The 20635-nt window shown below is 40.6% G+C and overlaps 1 pseudogene; it reads left to right on the forward strand.

The window, feature by feature from the left end:
* Positions 1-459: 459 nt before the first annotated feature.
* LOC118383030 (outer dynein arm-docking complex subunit 2-like) overlaps positions 460-20635 on the forward strand; it is a 60729-nt pseudogene continuing 40553 nt past the window's right edge.

Consider the following 20635-nt stretch of genomic DNA (forward strand, 5'->3'; position numbering starts at 1 on the left):
CTAGAGGGAGTTTATAAAGAGGCACTCAAATGTGTGTTTCTGTGGACATCCTACTTTAGATTCCACAGAAAACTTAATGAAGGCATCACACTGTATTAAAGCAAATAGCCAACCAGCAGGCTGCAGGCAGGGAGAGAGGAATAGAGTTGTGATTTTCGAATCTTGTTCCTTTTGACCTATCTTCCATAAGTTGTTGAGTGGTATCCTAGCAACCGGAGGAGGCTTTACAATTGGCTGTTTCCAAGGAAACTGACTAACCGCTAACCTTGATAGCTAGCTAGCTGGTGGTCCTCAAACAAAATACTTTGAATAGTTGGTTAGATAGTTTGCAAGATATAAAAACTGTATGGAAAATATAAATGTTTAACTATAAATGTTCACTGTACTCAGAACATTTGTACAAACGCTTAAAATATGTCTTGAAGTTTCAGGTTTTGATGGAATGATGTTAAGTTAGCAATGGGGTCAGCTGGCTACTGTAGCCAGTTGTTCCTTTTCACAGTTAACAACAGGCTGTAAACTTAGCCAGCCATTTGCAGTCTTATGTGACTGCCAGTTTCAGGATGTTGCCAGTGCCTCAGCTGCTACCATGGGGTTACTGTAGCACTGACCAGAGCCTTGCAATGGACCACAGCAAGTTCTGGGACGGGCAAACTGGAGATCACCCCAGTCAACGAGTCTCCGCTGAAAGAGATCCTACAGTTTGTGGAGCAGTTCAGCTCCAGACACCCTCGGGAGGCTAAACATGTGTTCAATGAGCCGCTGCAGTGGACTAGCTCTTTGGAGGCTTCTGATTTCTAAACAGAGTATGACATCAGGTAATCATGAGGCAGGCTGTTTGTGTAATGTTAATGTTACTCACTGGGGATGTTTTCATGGCGTTAAAATGTATTTAGAGCCCTGCAGCAGCACTCATATGTACAATTGAATGAATCTGTTTTCTGTTCAACTTCAGTAGCTAGGACAGAAAACAAGAAAACTACACTACTTCGTCAGGATATTTGGCTATTTTTCCTAGCTGTCTGCATGTGATTAGATGGGTGATTCTCACAAAACTGGCACTTGACAACAATGAACACATTTTCCATAATTCCTCTTGGATCGCCAAGATTAGGATCTGTATTTATCCTTTTCATAATTATTGTTATGTTTTTATTGATCAGATATTATTCATTTTAACACAATTTCCATGATTACCAATGCAAAAATGCTCATTACCTCATCAGTTTTCAAGGTCCAAAAAAAGGTCCAAAGAAATAAAAGTCCATTTCTAATATTTTTTAACATTGCTTACCGAATGAAAAAACATTTTACAGAAAAAATATGTTTTTTGTAAATTATCTCATTACCGCAACACAAACATTTCTGAATATTGTTTTTCGGCATAATTACTTGTGTACACATGTTATTTTGATATATTTTAATAAAGAACTGAAGGCACACTATCAGATTAAGCCAAAATTACTGAATTATCCAAGATATCAATAGTGTTTTTTATTTTTCATAAATGTTTTACAAATGTCAGAATTTTTCTTCCACTTTGACATTGTAGAGTATTTTGTGTAGATCGTTGACCAAAAAATGACAATTAAATCCATTTTAATACCACTTTTGTAACACAACAAAATGTGGAAAAAGTCAAGGGGTATGAATACGTTCTGAAGGCACTGTAAGCATAAAAAATATATATATTTATTAAAAAAAGTGATTTCTCCAAGGTCTTTCTTTACATGTCATTTTTAGTGTATTAGGATATAGATATGTAGATATATAGATATAGATATATGGATATATTTCACATTTTAATGGGATCCTATGGACAAATGGGGTGGCAGGGTAGCCTAGTGGTTAGAGCGTTGGACTAGTAACCAAAAGGTTGCAAGTTCAAATCCCTGAGCTGACAAGGTACAAATCTGTCGTTCTGCCCCTGAACAGGCAGTTAAACCACTGTTCCTAGGCCGTCATTGAAAATAAGAATTTGTTCTTAACTGACTTGCCTAGTTAAGGAAAATAAAATGGCATATCATGAGATTCCTGTAAAGTATCTAAATATGTGGGATATGGACCAACAACTGTCTTAAGATATCAAACAACAGTATATGTACGTGCTAAAACAGTTACACTCCTTTAAGCGGCACGGTTGTTCTTTGCTGAAACACCAACTCCAGATTGAGGCTTTAAGTCAATTTAATGGGGTTTCTACACCCATATTTTTTGACAACCCCTACTTAATCAATTAACTGATGTTTTACAAACAAATCGATACATTAGGTATAAGCAGTGGTCCTAGTAAATAATTAAAGTTACCAGCACAGCACACACATTTTTTATCCCACAGTTGGCTCTTAGCTACTGTAGATTTCACTGATAAAAGAAAAGTGGAAATTGTGAACACTGAGAACATTACTTTTCTTTCCAAAAGGCATATTTATGACATTAGCACAGACACGGTAGAATAGGAAAAGTGTGCCTCGATAGAAAAATAAAATGTGTGTTTCTCTACTTTTCAGTTGCCCTATGATAAAGTCGCAGGAAACGGACAAGGATGGGCGTCCTACAGTATGTTGCAAATCACTCCTCCGAGCATTTCTGTTCACAGTTTTAGTCAGCTCTCCAAAATAGTGCAGCTGGCAAAGGATAAGAGGCTGAAGGAGGTCCGAGCTTGTCTGGAAGGTAAAACCATGTAAACCACAGAATGAGATTTGTATCCCATTTGTCCCTGAGTAGTCGGGCTACATACTTCCCGTAAAGCCACGGACATCATTCATTTGTCCTTGTTATCTTCTACTTTTATCCAATTAGAAACTGGCATCAGATTATGTTTGCAATTACTCACAGTTATATTTACTGTACCCCATAGCTAATAGCTATGTTAGTTTGAGAAAGGAAAACATACATCTACTGTATGTCTATATTACCCCAGACCAGGATTCTCTTTTAAATAAGGCCTCTAAGGGACAATCTGGTCAAATAAAGATATGCTCAATTTTTTTACTGTAATTTGTAGCCGACCCTGTTGCGAAGATGCTGGGGCCTAGTTTTGCAACAGTGGATGGGGAGGACAGCTCAGTGCTGTATCTCCTGGAGAAGGTGAATGATGGGGACCAGGCCAAGGAGGAAGATATCAAAGTGAAGCTGCTCATCCTGCAGCAGCAGCTGGACACTCAAGTCCTCAGCAACTCCCTCAAGCAGATCTCCCAGTGGGTTCCTTTCCTCCTCCTCACTCGGTCTGCTTCTCTATCTATCAACAACGAATCAATCCATCTTAATACACACTGACTCCCACTTGACTTCAGACAAGTCCAAACACATGGGGTTGACTCTGATTAGAAACAGTTTCTTACTAGATAGAAGAACCACAAAAGGGCCCAAGATTAATTATCTGTATTTGTTTTTGTTTTTTGTATTTTTTGTACAGGGAGGTGAGGCTTAGTCCTGCCACAGTGAAGAATGATGTCGAGCTGTTGAAACACTTCTGCAGTGAAGGGGAGAAAAAGGTGTTGAAGTCTGTTCAATACACATCATGTTTGAATTATCTTCACATTTCTCACATTTTTGGGGGGGGTGTGAATGAAAGTGATTGCTATTAGGGGGTAATACTGGGATATTCTAAAAATATAAAATGTCTGTGTTCACCCGTAAAAAACATGGAAGTCATTATATATGTCAGATTTCAGTTTACTGATACATTCATATATATTTTTACTTGCCTTAGTCGGCGCGGCAGATTTGCAACGCCATAAACAATTCAACTTTCGTCAAAAAACACACCTCCCCTACATGCCACAGAACCACAGTGATCAATTCAGTATTTTGAAAAATGTGTCCCCTTACAGAGGAACATTTACAGAGGAACATTTAAACCTTCTATGTAAATGGCCTCCAACCTGAGATACCGCACATTAAAATATGGTGGTTTGTGTGTCACGATGCTCTGCAGCCTAGCTGTTTTCAGAGGATGATTTATCAGAAGATTTATCAGAGGGTGAAATCACAGCGAGCTCTAAGTAACCTGGGCTGCTGTCTTCAGGCCTGGGCTTTGTCCCAAATGGCAACCTATTCCCTATATTGTACAATACTGGTCAAAAGTAGTGCACTCTATTCGGAATACAGTGCTATTTGGGACGCAGCCTTGTGCTCTCTCTATGGTGGAATGATCCATCATACTCGCTGGCAGCTCAGGCACCCTCGATGATTTCTCTTCCTGTGATTCTGCACTCTTTGAACCTGTATTGGAACTTTATTTTCCCCCTGATCCTCTCCTCCTACATACCTTGAAGGAAAACTCCACCCCAAAACGATCTTTTGGTATTTGTTTCTTTAGTCTATGTTTCATTTGTTTCGTTAGTCCATTGTTGATATAGTCCCAAAATGTTTTGCATGTCAGCAATCAAGTTCAAATCAATGTATTTGTCACATGCGCCAAATACAACAATACAACCTTACAGTGAAATGCTTACTTACAAACCCTTAACCAACAACGCTTTAAGAAGAAAAAAATTGTTAAAAGTATAAAATTGGAAAATAAAAGTAATAAATAATTAAACAGCAGCAGTAAGTAAAATAAGCAGCAGCAGTAGAATAACAAAAGCAATATGTACAAGTAGGTGGAGTTAAACTGATTATGCATAGATAATAAACAGAGAGGAGCCCTTTAATTCGATGAACAGGAGCCTTATGGCTTGGGGGTAGAAGCTGGACCTAGACTTGACCTATAGACTGTCTCATCGTTGTCAGTGATCAGGCCTACCACTGTTGTGTCATCGGTAAACTTAATGATGGTGTTGGAGTCATGCCTGGCCATGCAGTCATGAGTGAACAGGGAGTACAGGAGGGGACTGAGCACGCACCCCTGACGGGCCCACGTGTTGAGGATCAGCGTGGCGGATGTGTTGTTACCTACCCTTACCACCTGGGGGGGCGGCCCGTCAGGAAGTCAAGGATCCAGTTGCAGAGGGAGGTGATAAGTCCCAGGGTCCTTAGCTTAGTGATGAGCTTTGAGGGCATTATGGTTTGAACACTGAGCTGTAGTCAATGAATAGCGTTCTCACATAGGTGTTCCTTTTGTCCAGGTGGGAAAGGGCAATAGAGATTGCATCATCTGTGGATCTGTTGGTGTGGTATGCAATTTGGAGTGGGTCTAGGGTTTCTGGGATAAATGGCCATGACCAGCCTTTCAAAGCATTTGATGGTTACTTACGTGAATGCTACAGGTCAGTAGTCATTTAGGCAGGTTACCTTAGTGTTCTTGGGCACAGGGACTATGGTGGTCTGCTTGAAACGTGTTGGTATTACAGACTCAGTCAGGGACAGGTTGCAAATGTCAGTGAAGACGCTTGCCAGTTGGTCAGCGCATGCTCGCAGTACACGTCCTGGTAATCTGTCTGGCCCTGCGGCCTTGTGGATGTTGACCCGTTTAAAGGTCTTGCTCACATCAGCTGCAGAGAGCGTGATCATACAGTCATCCGGAACAGCTGATGCTATCATGCATGTTTCAGTGTTACTTGCCTAGAAGCGAGCATAGAAGTAATTTAGCTCGTCTGGTAGGCTTGTGTCACTGGGCAGCTCTCGGCTGTGCATCCCTTTGTAGCTGCCCAGTTTTCAAAATACAGAAATACAGCCTGTATGATGTATTTTGCATTATATGATGCTGCGTTTTACACCTAATTCCCTATCGAGCACTATTGTATACTGTCTTGATTAACATACATTGTACACTGAACTGACGTGCTCTGGCATCTTCTTCTTTTTCTGTAGATTATGAATTCACCAATGGCTGTCGCACTCCCCCTTGAAGGCAGGTGCATGGTGAAATCTGTCACCTGGTGGTACAGCCGTGTGACACTCAACCCTTGCACATCACCTTCAGCACAGCTGGAGTCTTTCTCAACGGGGTAAGAAAGCTAGCGATAGATTAGTGTCACTGAATGTCAGTTTTCATTACCTGAATTTTAGTCAGGCGTGATCTTACACTCAGCATTAGATTTTCTTTCTACAGGATGTGTTTTGTCATAAATGCTTTAGGCATCAATGGGTGTAATAATCTATATATTTCAGCACATGTTTATTTGACAATTGTTATGAACAAGCACGGAAAGTCAATACATGTGTTCATATTAATATCATTCATCATAACGAATGCCCGTAAAGTTTCAGAAAACATTACGTAAAGTGTCACTGAAAAGTTTTGCGATTTATGTACTGATGCAACGTTCATTGTATGGTTGGATTCCAAGTTTGCCCTGGGGTGGTAAACGTTTAAAACAACCCCCATTGACCGTAACATGTGTGCAATTAATTAAAGAGAACATATTACATGGCTCAGTGTCTTTCACTCCCTCCGTCACTTCCTGCCTGCCCGTTAGTATGTTGCCCGTCTCCCTTTCCTCACCTGGGAATGGTTCAGTTCAGGACACTGAAACCCGCATTCCAACATGTTTGACATTGACGGTATATTAACACAAATTAAACCTCAAAGATTACAGAGTTGAGCGTAATGTGTGTAGTGGTTAGAGGCGGCGCACACCGGTTTTTGAATTCCAACCTGTGAAGCTGCATTTTGAAACCTTGGCACTCTAACCTCAGTTGTTCTGACAGATGGGAATACTGTGACATTTGTTTGATACATCAAATGTCATCAGGAGGGTGAGGGAAATGCCTATGACAGAACAAGCAATGTTTACAAAGACCTGGTAACACTTCTGAAAAGCAAGTCTCCCCATCTTGCTGAGAACATAAATAAACAGGTAGGTTTTTGACATGGAGGAGCAGTATCTCAAACAAAAGGTTGTTGTTATCTCTGAGTAATATTTTCTCTGTCAGTAACCAGATGACGCAGTACGCATTTGACTGATCATATATTATATTCTGTTATACGTATTAGAGTGAGTTTGAGATTGTGAATCAGAATCTGCACTCATCGTCACTTGTGAGCTAGTGTCTGGTTCTCAGATTGAAACGAAAACTCTCTGAAGCTGTAGCCTCGGTACCTAACCTTACTTTCCAAATCACCCCAGTTGAAAAGAATGTAAAAAATTATAATGAAACAGTCCAGTTACTCACACAGACAGAATCATGTGTTGCTCTGAATTTGCCATGTGATTCATTCAGTAGTGCTGTTTCCTGTGATTTGATAAATGAACAAATAATGGCTTCAAGCTTTGGTTGGGAAAGCTGAATATTTGGACATATTTTTTTGTCATGAGTGACTCAATAATGTATTGTTGGAAAATGTTATATAATTTACAGGCAAGCTAGCTATACAGCTAGCTATACACGTTCTACATAGTATTTATACTCTAGGAAATTACACCAAATATTTTATATAATTGCTATAATTATATTGATATATACATTTTTATATTCATTCATTTCCTTTTGTCTATTTGGACAGTCTTATGGGTAAACTAGTTTCTACAAATAGTGTACCTTAACTAATAACAGTATTTTCCATTTTGCATCGTTCATTTCTGTTAGCAAAGACTATTATCAATGTTGCTCCTGATGATTTCTACTGGGATGCTTTATGATCACCATAATTCTGTACCTGAGCTATTGAAACAGAGATGTGATTATCAAAACTGATTTTCCCTTTTACCCCTGTCTACAAGTCTTTCTTTCTCTTTAAAATAAACGAATAGATGTTATCACAATAATATAGTTTGCAGATATAAAGTGGGGGCGAACAATAATATATTTAGTCTATTCCACCACAGTTTTAGAATCCTGGTATGTGAGTGTTTGCTTTATGGACAATAGCTCAAGAAAAAGGAAATGTCTGCTTTGACGTAGAAGTTGTCCGTAGTACGATCTGTACCCCCCCCCCCCTCCCCCTCACCCCCAAATGCATAATCCATGGATGTTACAGAGACATTTACATTATGTTAAGCAGATTCAGTGAGGAAATCTACCAATTTTAAATAACTACATTATTGATGAAAAGGAGCCACCTCATCCTTTCTTTCAATTGAATTGTGCTTGACCAGCAAGTTTGACGTTTTTATAGCTGGTGATAGAGCGTTTAGTGCCATGGAGATGGGTTGAGTTGAGTGAAGGGTAAGTGAGGGATGTATAAACCCCAATGAGCAGTGCCAGGCTGCTGCGCTCACTGTGTAAAAAGGCCATACAGGCTTTAATGTTTTATGAGTCCGGTGTCTGTGCTGAGTGATGCTATGAGGCTGAACCCGTTGGTCGTTCTGAGGATGATGGACAGTAGGCCGTAAAACACAACTGTGAGACGGGTTTGCCGAGATACAAATGAAGTCACAGGTTTTCTCTGCATACTTCTTTCTCCTATGAAGTTACTACAGCAATATCCAAATCATGGCATGGTGATGTAATGGAGTGTTCTGCACTCAAATCAGGCCATGTTTTTCTGCCCTTTTTACGCTCCACCAAACCATTTTCTCTCTGCATGACTTCAAATACACCTCGTGTGTGTGAAATGATCAGCTTGACTCAGCAGTGACTGCCGATTTGATTGCAGATAACGGTATTTTCTATTGATTGACAATATAATTGTTACGGTGCAACAGGCACTGCTGTATAAACCGTTTCAGACATACAGTAATAAAGTAATTGCACTCACTCTTGAGGACAAGATCCCTTCCGAGTGGCCCATGAAAGGAGTAGGCTCTCGTCCGCGTCAGGTCAGAAACACCATCTGAAATAGCTCCGGCTGGGACCCGCTCTCTGATTGCAGCGCTAAGAGCCCAAAGTGGTGGTGTCCCAAGTCAACATGAAGCTCGACAGGTTGATAGCCAAAGATAACAACACCAATCTCTGAACATGATCTACTCGTTTCCAGCATTGAGGAAGCAGATCATTTTTCACAGTTTTATTAGATCAGACATTCTCAATCAAATAAGCTGGAGGCAGCCAGAGGAGAAGAGTGCAGCACCAGGGACACACACCGCAGTCCGATACTCAACTTCTCAGTGTAGTGTTGGACTGACTGGTTTTTTAAACTACTACGTGATTATAAATTGGACACGGTGTCTGTCTGTGTTATGCATGTGGGATCACATGCAAAAAATGCCAAAGCACCCTCAGAATTTTGTTATTCAAATCCTGAAATCAATCTAGCTCTGCTGTCATGTTCACTCTCCACAAGGAGCCTCGCACATCTCTTCCACTGACAGCTACTATTTAGCTTATTTTCCATCACTGTATGGAGAAAGTAATTAGATACAATGGATACAAGTCCAATAAACATGTGTAAATATTTGGAGTCTCGGGTCTCTCAGTGAGGGCTTGGAACAAGGCACAAGTGGAGAAAGATGAATAGTGCCAATGTAATGATTTGGAAGTCGCCTGTAGTAAAAAAAAAAAAAAAAAAAAGTGTTGCCGAGACCGACAGAAGTCTGAGGAGAGTTACAGGCAGGCAGGCGTCAGACCTGCTTAAAAGTGTCTGTGCACTTGCTCTGACAGAGCCGTCCCTGTGCTGTGTGTGTTGCTCTAACGTGCCATAGAGTTTGGAAGCTTCCTTCTGTCCATTTCAAGTATCATGAAAAAAAGAGGTACGGTTGGACACCTGAAATGCAGCCATAGTGGCCTGAATTGGCCTGCATTGTTCCAACAGCAGGTCACTTTGGGTTTTATGACAAACAAGCTGGTTTTGGAAAGTGACCGAGCGTGCCTGGCCCGAGCGTATGAACACGGCCTTAGTATTCCATGTTAATTATTTCTCCACCTTTACTTCTTAAAAAAAAACTATTTAGCTTATTGCAACCAATGGGAGTCTGAGGCAAGCTATTTTCTGCCTAGCAGGTGCCTTTGATTTAAAAACATTCCCTGCCTGCGAACCATGCATATGTGTCTTGTTGGCATTCTTACGTTAGGTTGTAAAGTTGGGTAAAAAGACCTTCAAAAATGTAAAAATCATCTCTGAATAACAGTGAAACAAAGGGTCTCCTTTGTCTGTGACAAGCTGCAAGATTTTAGCGCGAGGACTGTAAATGAAACAATAAACGTTTGACGTTGTTCAGCCAATTAATAGAGGGGAACCTCTTCTGTGTAGTAAAGCACTGGGAATGTGTCATTTTATTACTGTCGCTCAATTATAAAGGCTGGATTGTTATTCTGCTGCAGTATGGACTGTTGAGAAAGTTCAGTTTTATTATGAACAGTGACTGAATCAAACCCCGGTGAGTTTTTACATGGTTCTTCTTGGGCTGAGAAGAATTGAATGGCAACCCTTTCAGACACCAATGTGTGACGTGTCTCTCAAATAACTGGATGAGGAGGCCACATGTCAGCTGCAGAATGGAAAATATGCTTTATAACTTGAAAGAAATCACAAAAGGACCGAAGACTTTGTTAAAAGAACAATCATTCAGAGGAAGAACTTTTTTAAGGACCCAAGTCCATATAATTTTACGGCCCAAATTTATTGTATGTATCACTGCTAGCATTTGGGTGCAAATTGAGAGGTCCTTTTTTCCTCACTTATTCTCTTCCTCAACGGGATTCTGCCGTTCAAGAAGAACCTCCGTCAACACAAAAGATCCAACATGTGGAATCGGTTGATACAGAGGAACAAGGCCAAGCCCAGAGGCCTTACGAGCATCAGGAAAAGAATGTGCATGAGAAGGCGAGACAACAGCTTGTGCAGAACAAGCCAGGCGGCAAAGAAACAATTATAACCATCTTGGAAATAGAAGAACCTCGGTCTTGCATCACCATATGAGTATGTGATAATTCCACTCCATGTATTGGAGGTCTTTGGAATATTTGCAACGCTACACGTTCTGTATGCCTTTGGGAACGTTATGCTCAAATAGACGAGATTTTAAGAAGGAAGTGATGCTGGAGTCGGCGCACTTCACTGGTTGCATGTGTCTCAGTGTGTCTTCTCCACATGCCAGCAGTCACACATTAGAAAGAGATGGTTTATATGGCTTTACATTTTTCAGGGCAAGCACAAATATTCCTGATTATATGGACGATCCCAGTTAATCGATGTGTTCCCTGCTTGGAACCCCACTGTACAATTACAGACAGACAAGTTGGGCACAGGAGTAAAATTCACAAACATGATGTATCACATGTTCTTTGATTGATAAATAGATCTAGCAGGGGTTTAAGCTTTTGTAGCTGGACCTTGTGATAAGTGTCCCCATTTTGAGGCAGCTGGCTCTGGATCAAAGCTATCTAAAATGGCAACAACAAAAAAGCCCAAAATCCCTGCATCCCTCTCCTCCCTCAATGCATAAATGATGATGATATGTTACGATGAATAACTATTTCCAAAATAGAAAAACACATAATGATGTCCCCTCTTATTTTATTACATTTTTCGAGGGTAACAGAGAAGAAATCCAAAAAGAGTGCAGCAAATGAGACGTTTGCTGAGACGGAGGAGAGAAGATGCAGAAGAAAAGCAGATTTCTCGGTGTCTTCCTCACCTGGTAGGCAGTCGTCTCGTAAAAGGTAAGTCACCTGGTGGGGTTTCCTCCTCACACTTCATAAACGAGGAACCCTTCGAGTCCTACAGAAGAGCAAGCAGCTTACAGGAAAGAGATTGCTGAAGTCACAGAAAAAACGTGGCACAACCCTTAGTTGTGACCCGTAGTGATAGCTTCTGTGGAAACCGATAATAAGTGTTTTTATATAAGCCAATGTATGGGTCTGATGTACGCTTTCCCTGCCTTTCCTCTGGTGCCTGGCAGCGATGTTTCCAGCTGTCCCCATAATTGTGAATGCCAGTGTATACAGGTCTGCTAGTAAAGTTACTGGGTCGACTCTAGCCACTGTTCTGCTGATAGCTTTCCCCCCGCCTTGAACCAGAGAAACTTGGTACACGTACAGAAAGGGACCTTTGGGAGTCTACTAGCGTTACTCCAGGCCAGTAGTCAAAGCAGACACATCGGAACAGCGCTTCACTGCTTAATTAAGGCTTGGTTCAGTGTTTATCGTGGCCCATCTGCGTTGCCTGAGAAAAGGTCATATCGGCTGATTTCCTCTGATAATGGCCTCCCCTGGAAATGCTATCTGTGTAAATAGGAACCATCTCCCCGCGGCCCCATTTGAACGTGTACCAAATTTCATTGCTCCGCGGTGAACCGTTTTCATGATACAGTTATTTGAGTGGTGCAACTGACTTTAAAAGCCATCTGCATTTCTGTTGGCGTTTATAGTATGAAGGCTACGGTAGAAAAAGAGAGGCCTGCTTTGTTTAGTATGATGACGACTCCAGTTTGCCCATTACTTTAATCCCTCTCTCTATTCATGGCTGCTGCTTAGATTGTGAGAAAGTTCAAACCTGACAAATCCGATTAACTTCAGATTGTTAATGGTGCTTGTTGTGTAGAATAATCTTGCAGTTATTTTAAATCACAAAAGGAAAACTTCATATTTTGTTATGTATCATATACTGATATAATATTTTAAGTTTAAACCCTTCCTGTGTATGGATATGTACTTGTATAGCTGTTACACAAAACTTGATGTTGATTCTTATCTCCTGCTGTGTCTGTGTTCTTCAGTAAAGACCCCAGGAGGAGGCGCCGATGACTTCAGCGAGAGTTCATCTGAGAGTGAGGAGGACAAGGAGCAGCCAGAGCACCGGCCGGAGAGCAACACAGACCTGTCCTCTGAGTACTGGAAGATCCAGAAACTGGTCATATTCCTCAAGGTACAGTACAATAAAGTCTGTAGAGGCCTGGTCCAGCACTCTGCTTTGGGAATTTCACAGAAAACAAGTTGTTCTGTTCTGTTGAAAACATCTACTATTCTAGCAGGCCAGGCAGGTCACAATGGACAGGAAACAATCAAATCCAGGTCCTTTTCCTGTGATCCATACAGCAATTTTGATGCAGACTTGAATCAATATTCAAACTTCTTGAAATTGTCTAAAAATGTAATCCCTTTAAGCTATGGCTATGTGTCTGTAGAATTGTGATAGTCACAATGGTCCTAATGTCACCCGAGAGGGAACAATAAGCAATCTCCTTAACATAATAATTCCACCTGCCTGCTTTGCGTGAATTTTACGACATAAAGTTGTCGATCACTATATACAAAATGACGTTAGATATAAAAGTATATATAATGCGCTCCTGTTTTAAAGCGCCTGCTTCGTAGTAGGATGTTTATAGAAGTGGTTGGACTGGGTTTGTGGATTCCTGGTTTCAAATAGGCCTATTTGGGTGCACATGTGAGCCAACACATATGAGAGAAGAGAGCAGAGCTGTCTAAAAACAGCAGCTGGGCACACTGTTTACCCACACCACAGAGCATAAATGAAACGCGGCTCTGAAAGGACTGACAGTGCATATGGTGAATATTAATGTGTCAAAACACAAAAGGAAAATAGAGAGAGAGGACTAATGCACCACTGGCCCAGACTGACTGGGAATACCTCTTCCACTGCCTGATTAGAGAGGAATTCTCCCCTCTCTCTCTCTGTGATTACCGGTCAGTTTATTTGGACTTGTGCTTACATACCGTTTAGGGCCATGACCTGATGTAACTGCAATCATATGATATTATGGTTAGCCTATACTTTAATGATAATCATAACCTAATCTCTCCACTTTGAATCTCTATTTACGATATAGTAATTTACAGAATTAACTGAAATTCAAATGTGTTTCATTTTTGGGTACTAATTAAATCGATTTACGCTATAGTAATGAAATATGAATGACATTCTTTTGTATCTCTATGATCTATGACTATTAAATATTAGCAGAAGCTTTGTAAGCTGAGATACAGTATTTGGCTCTGTCCATGTTTTTACATACCGTACTGCAATTGGGCCCCCCTAATACGATCATTCATAGGGCAACTGGTGGTAAATCTTTTAAAGAAAACATTCATGCAAATTCAGTTCCAGGTAGATATTTTTAGCTTAACAAAACATGAGATAATGAAATAAAAAGTCCTTCTTGGGAAAGAGCAGTTACTTTCCTTTCCAAAACAGATTTAAAATGTAAATGATATTGAAGAAGCTGGGCCAATGTCTGATAAGGGAACATTTCAAATTTCATTATACTTTTGAGTGGGGATTGGAGTGAATTCACAGTGAGAGTTTGTGCCTTCAACAAGATGCATTTGTAAACCTGTACTTCCTAGGCAGCATTATATCTGTCTGGGAACCACACAGTGGAGTTATTTATGGGGTTTGTCCAGTAGTCATTTTATAATATCATTACCATCAGAAGCTAAAACTAACCCCGGGCCAAGTTAAATATCTGTTTTATTTTAGAAGTAAGAACAGTTTTTTTCTTCTTCATCTCAGCCGTATAGACAGACATTTGTACTTGAGGAAGATTGAGACTTTCATAAAGCAACACATGAATGATCTGTGTTGTGTTTAATGGGTTATTTATCCAAGGATATTTACCCAGAGTGCTAATATGTGTGCCTACACTGCATGCGTTTAAATAAGTATGTCTTAAAAAGGGCAATCTGCAATAACAAAGTATACATCCCACCACTGTTGAGAGATGGGGCTGAAAAAGTGTAAACATTCTCAAATTAATTGACAGAGCTTATAGATGCAGGACTGACCATCCATGATAGTTTTAACCATGTTTTGAGGCAATACAGTGATGGTTTACAATTACATTGTTTATGAACAAAGAAGTAAACCAAGCTTAAATTTGGGGTTCTGATGGGAATAGACAGTTTAACTAAGCTCATGGGGCATTTATAAAGTGTACTCGTTAAGAACCAATGGCTATATATCATGAATGGAAAAGTCCTAAAATGTATGTAACATGTGCCTGTGAACACACATACAGTATGCCATCTAATGAGTTATGATTTTGCTTGATGAAATGATGTTATAATGATGTTAACATGTTGCTTGCCGCAATGACTTAAACGCTATAGATGAGGCTTGTGTGTATGTTAACAGCTTTTTGTGTGGCAAGAAACAAGGCTTGTCGGCTATACAGTATATTTAGAGTGCCCATACGGTCAGCACTCTCTCTTTGTGCAGATTGAATAACACACAGTATAGTTTACACATATACCACGTAATTGCCATCAATATGCACTATTGGTAACCACAGGGAATTTGTTTTACAAGCTGAAGCCACTGCTTCATTATCTAGAATTAGATATATATGGCAATTTAACAGTTATACATACAGTATGCTTTCAGCGTAGCTGCTACCAATTACCCTACTTTGTGCTCTGCTGTTTTTGATAAAGTGTTGCTGGTGATTGCAAGTGGCTTATGTGAAAAAACTATTTATATGTAGGTGCCAACATTGTTAACAAGTTTATTACTTACCAAACCACACTCAAAGGTTGTGTACTGTGTAAGTGTTTACCTAGAATGTGGTCATTTTTATTGCATGGCTTCAGGTGTCTTCTTCATTCTGCCACATTAGATGATCCCTTATTTGTGCCTAATAGATTTGTGCCACATATATTTGTATATATAAGCATGAGGATATGTCCTTAGTTTATATAATCATATAATGATTGTTTTATGTCCTGAGGTAAAGTAACCCTTTCAATATCAATTGACAATGATGGCGCCAGAGGAAGGCTGCCGTCTTATCGGCTCTTAACAAACCATGCTATTTTGTTAGTGTTTTTGTATTGTTCGTAACTTGTTTTGTACATAATGTTGCCGCGACCATCTCTTATGACCGAAAAGAGCTTCTGGACATCAGAACTGTGATTACTCACCTCAGATTAGACAAAGGGTTTTTCTTCAATGAGTAGGAGGGAAGGGATATACTACAGACACCTGACCAGGCCCAGATCCCCGTCATTCACTGGAGGAGGAAACTGAGATTTTGCCGAAAAAGATCAGGGTGCCTTGTGAGAATCAGGCGACGAGTGGCTAATCTGCCTTTGCCTTCTGTCCTGCTAGCCAATGTTCAATCGCTGGGAAATAAATGGGACAAAATGAAAGCACGTATATCCTACCAACGGGAACTATAATATCTTATAATATCTTATGTTTCACCAAGTTGTGGCTGAACGACGACATTAAGAACATACAGCTGGCGGGTTATACACTCTATCGGCAGGATAGAACACCAGCCTCTGGTAAGACTAGGGGCGGGGGCCTATGCATATATGTAAACAACAGCTGGTGCACGATATCTAAGGAAGTCTCAAGGTTTTGCTTGCCTGATGTACAGTATCTCATGATAAGCTATAGACCACACTATCTACCTAGAGAGTTTTCATCTGTATGTTTCATAGCTGTCTACAGTACATACCACCATAGACCGATGATGGCACTAAAACCGCACTCAATGAGCTGTATACTGCCATAAACAAACAGGAAAATGTTCACCCAGAGGCGGCGCTCCTAGTGGCCGGGGGTGACTTTAATGCAGGGAAACTTAAATCACCTCTTAGGGATCCGATCCTGTTACCGGGATCAAATTCGACAACATCCGGTAATTCAAATGACAAAATAGTAATATTAAACATTCATGAACATACAAGTGTCCTACTGTCACCCCTGACCTTAGTGTTCTTTGTTTTCTGTATTATTTTGGTGTGACATGGGTGATATGTGTGTTTATGTCTTATTCTAGGGTGTTTCTACTGTTTTTTGTAGATTTATGGGGTTGATTTCATCTAGGTGTTTATGTTGGTCTATGGTTGTCTAGATTGGTTCTCAATTAGAGGCAGGTGTTTATCGTTGTCTCTGATTGGGAACCACATTTAGGCAGCCATCTTCTTTGGGTATTTAGTGGGTTATTGTCTATGTTATGTTGCACGTTAGCACATTGTTTAAATAGTGGTCACGTTCGTCTTATTCGTTTTGTTGTTTTTGTTTAAGTGTTCTTTGTGTTCTTCATTAATAAAGAAGAATGTATTCTAACCACGCTGTGCTTTGGTCTACTCCAGGGGTGTCAAAGTCAAATGGACGGAGGGCCAAATAAAAAATTTAGCTACAAGCCGAGGGCCGGACTGTTCGAATGTTCATTGAAAAATTTTTAAATGACGCATATAGTCTAGTGAACCTAATTGAACCTACTGAAAACCTAACAAATATATTCCAATATGATCAGATAAATAAAGCAATATTTTCTTATGGCTCTGTCAGTAATCTTTAATTTTCAACAGACACAAAATACAAATTTCCTTTATATAAAAATCCCCATAACATGAACATTAAATGAAAGAAACCGGTATTCAAGGCACCATCAGTAGCCTATATTTTCTATTTTAGCAAAAGTGGGCTAAATTTACTTCAAAGAAAAAAACAATAATAGCAATTTTCTATCATCCACTCAACTGAAATATTTTTTAAATATAATTGGATTGAAATACAATAAAATAAAGTGCAAAAATCTATTAATCAAAAACAACACTTTGTTTAAGGAGAAGTAACATGCAGTGAAAACAAATATTAAACTTTAACTTTTAAACTTGAACTGAGTAAAAACTCTAAATATGTGATTGCACAGTAATGTTCACTTGTTTGAGGTTGAGGGTGATACTTGGTGGTGTCCCATCTTTTCCACAAGTTCATCAATGTTCGGGGTAAGGCTCTGAGCTGAGGAAATCCTCAGAATTGAGTGGAGGTGTTCAGCAGTAAGTCGACTTCTGTGTGATGTTTTGTTCAAGTTCATCAAAGAAAACAGTTGTTCACACAGGTATGTGCTGCCAAACATAGACAACGTTTGAGCAGCCTGGATGCGCAGCTGGGGCATTGTGTCGGGAGGAAACGGGCGAACTCCGCAGCACCCACTGCCGCATATTTTGCCCTCAGTGCATCATTGCATTGGAGGTCAATCAACTCCATTTGGAGGTTTGGTGGTGAGCTTTCCACGTCAACAGCAAATGGGTTACCGAGCAGTTCCAACCTGCTTTTTGTGCTTCAAAGTCAGCAAATCGGCGTCGAAAGTCAGCGGCAAGCATACCTATTTTATCAGCCAACTGTGCGCTCGGGAACGCACTGGTAGAGAGCTTCTCTTTCATGGTCTGGCAGCTGGGAAAGTGGCTCAAATTTTCTTTCCGCATCTGCGTCTCCCACAGAGTCAGTTTGGTTTTAAATGCCTTCACTGTACTGTACATATCAGAGATGACACGATCCCGACCCTGCAGCTGCAAGTTCATTGCATTCAGATGACTCGTAATGTCACACAGAAAAGCCATTTCACACAGAAACATTTCGTCTCGGAGTTGTGTTGTGTCTTTCCCTTTGCTGTCCAAGAACAGACAAATCTCCTCACGAAGCTCGAAACATCTTTGAAGCACCTTTCCCTGGCTTAGCCATCGCACCTCTGTGTGATAAGGCAAATCACCATGCTCCGTTTCTAACTCCGTCAGAAATGCCTTGAACTGGCGGTGATTCAAACCTTTGGCTCTGATAAAGTTAACTGTGCGCGTGATGATGCTCATTACATGCTCCATTTTCAAGGCTTTACCGCACAACGCTTCCTGGTGTATGATACAATGATAAGCTGTCAGCTCACCTGTCGCGTTTTCCTCTTGCATCTTTTCCCGTATCTTCGCCACCAGTCCGCTCCTGTGTCCACACATCGCAGGTGCTCCGTCGGTTGTCAAACCCACGAGTTTTTCCCAAGGCAGCTCCATCTCATTTACACATCTTGACACCTCTTCATACAAATCATGCCCCGTAGTTGTGCCATGCATAGGACGTAAAGCCAAAAACTCCTCTGTCACGCTTAGGCTGGAGTCCACTCCGCGGATGAAAATTGACAACTGGGCAATGTCAGAAATGTCGGTGCTCTCATCCACAGCCAAGGAATATGCAATGAAATCTTTTCCCTTTTTCACAAGCTGCTCTTTTAGATTGATGGACAACTGGTCTACTCTCTCGGCAATGGTGTTTCTGCTCAGACTCACATTTAAAAAGAGTTGCCTTTTTTCTGGGCAAACTTCGTCACAAACTTTAATCATGCAGTTTTTGATGAAATCCCCCTCCGTAAATGGCCGGGCTGATTTAGCGATCTCTAAAACTGGCCTTGACAGCAGCCTGGCCTTGTGATTTGGCTTTTTTGAACAGAGCCTGTCGAGATTTGAGGCCTCGTTTTAATTCCTCTGCCTTTTGTAGCCTTTGTTCCATGTCCATATTCTTGTTTTTGTCCGCGTGTTTCGTTTCATAATGTCGTCTCAGATTATACTCTTTCAGTACCGCCACACTTTCTCCACACAGAAGACACACAGGTTTTCCAGCTACCTCCGTGAACAAATACTCCGACTCCCACCTTGTTTGAAACCCCGGTTCTCAGTGTCCACCTTCCGTTTTGCCATTTTTGATGGGTATCTGAAAGTTAATTTTACTGTGATGCTGACAACTGCTGTGCCAATAAATATTGAAATGAAGCAGCCTACTGCTCGGTGCGTCACCGTTGCATTGTGGGAAATGTAGTATTGGTGCGTGTAAAAGATCTGCGGGCTGCCGGCTTGCTGCGGTCTGCGGGCCGGTTCTAATAATAAATCAAGATCATCCCAGGGGCCGTAAAAAACCTTCTCGCGGGCCGGATGTGGCCCGCGGGCCTTGACTCTGACATATGTGGTCTACTCCATACGACGATCGTGACACCTACATCATTTAAAAGCTTAACTTCTTGTTATCTGAGGACAGTGCCCCACATCAAAATACTTTTTCAAACCAGCACAGGCGTCACAAAAATCACCAATAGCGATTAAACAAATCACTTATCTTTGAAGATCCTCCTCTGTTTGCAATCCCAAGGGTCCCAGCTACACAATGAATGGTCGTTTTGTTCAATAAAGTCCTTTATGTCCAAAAAAGTCTGTTTAGTTGGCGCCTTTGATTTCAGTAATCCACTCGTCAATATTCATAAAAACAAATCCAAAACGTTACTGGTAAAGTTTGCCTAAACAAGTCAAACGATGTTTCTAATTAATCCCCGGGCAATCTAATACCCATATAAACTATACAATTTAAGACTGAGAATAGTATGTTCAATAGGGAAGATAAATAATGAAGAGCTCGCACCTCATTAACACACTCAACAATACCTTGGAAAAACTACAACTATTTGTTCATTTTTCAAGAAACAAGCCTGAAACCCTTTCTAAAGACGGACATCTAGTGGAAGCCATATGAGCTGCAATCTGAGTCCTTTTTAATTGTATATCCCATAGGCTAGCATTGAAATGACCTGTGACCTAAAAATAAAATCAGAAAGGATTGTCCTCTGGTTTTCACCTGCCATATCAGTTATGTAAGACTCACATTAGTTTAACAGTTGTAGAAACTTCAGAGTGTTTCTTTCCAATGCTACCAATTATATGCATATCCTAGCTTCTGGGCCTGAGTAACAGGCACGTCAGTCATCCGAACTTCCGAACACTGCCCCCTAGCCCTAAGAGGTTTAAATCAGTTTTACCAATTTCTATCAGCATGTTAAATGTGCAACCGGAGGGAACATTTTTTGAGACCAACTTTACTCCACACACAGCGCTCAAGCTCTCAAAGTACACAGCTCTCACAGAGTACAAAGCCCTCCCTCGCCCTCCATTTGGCAAATCTGACCATAATTCTATCCTACTGATTCCTGCTTACAAGCTAAAATTAAAGAGAGAAGCACCAATGACTTGATCTATAAAAAAGTGATCAGATGAAGCAGATGTTAAACTACAGGACTGTTTTGTTAACACAGCCTGGAATATGTTCCGGGATTCTTCCCGGAACATTAAGTGCATTGAGGAC

Source organism: Oncorhynchus keta, chromosome 4 (assembly GCF_023373465.1).
Source record: "Oncorhynchus keta strain PuntledgeMale-10-30-2019 chromosome 4, Oket_V2, whole genome shotgun sequence".
Taxonomy (NCBI): Eukaryota; Metazoa; Chordata; class Actinopteri; order Salmoniformes; family Salmonidae; genus Oncorhynchus; species Oncorhynchus keta.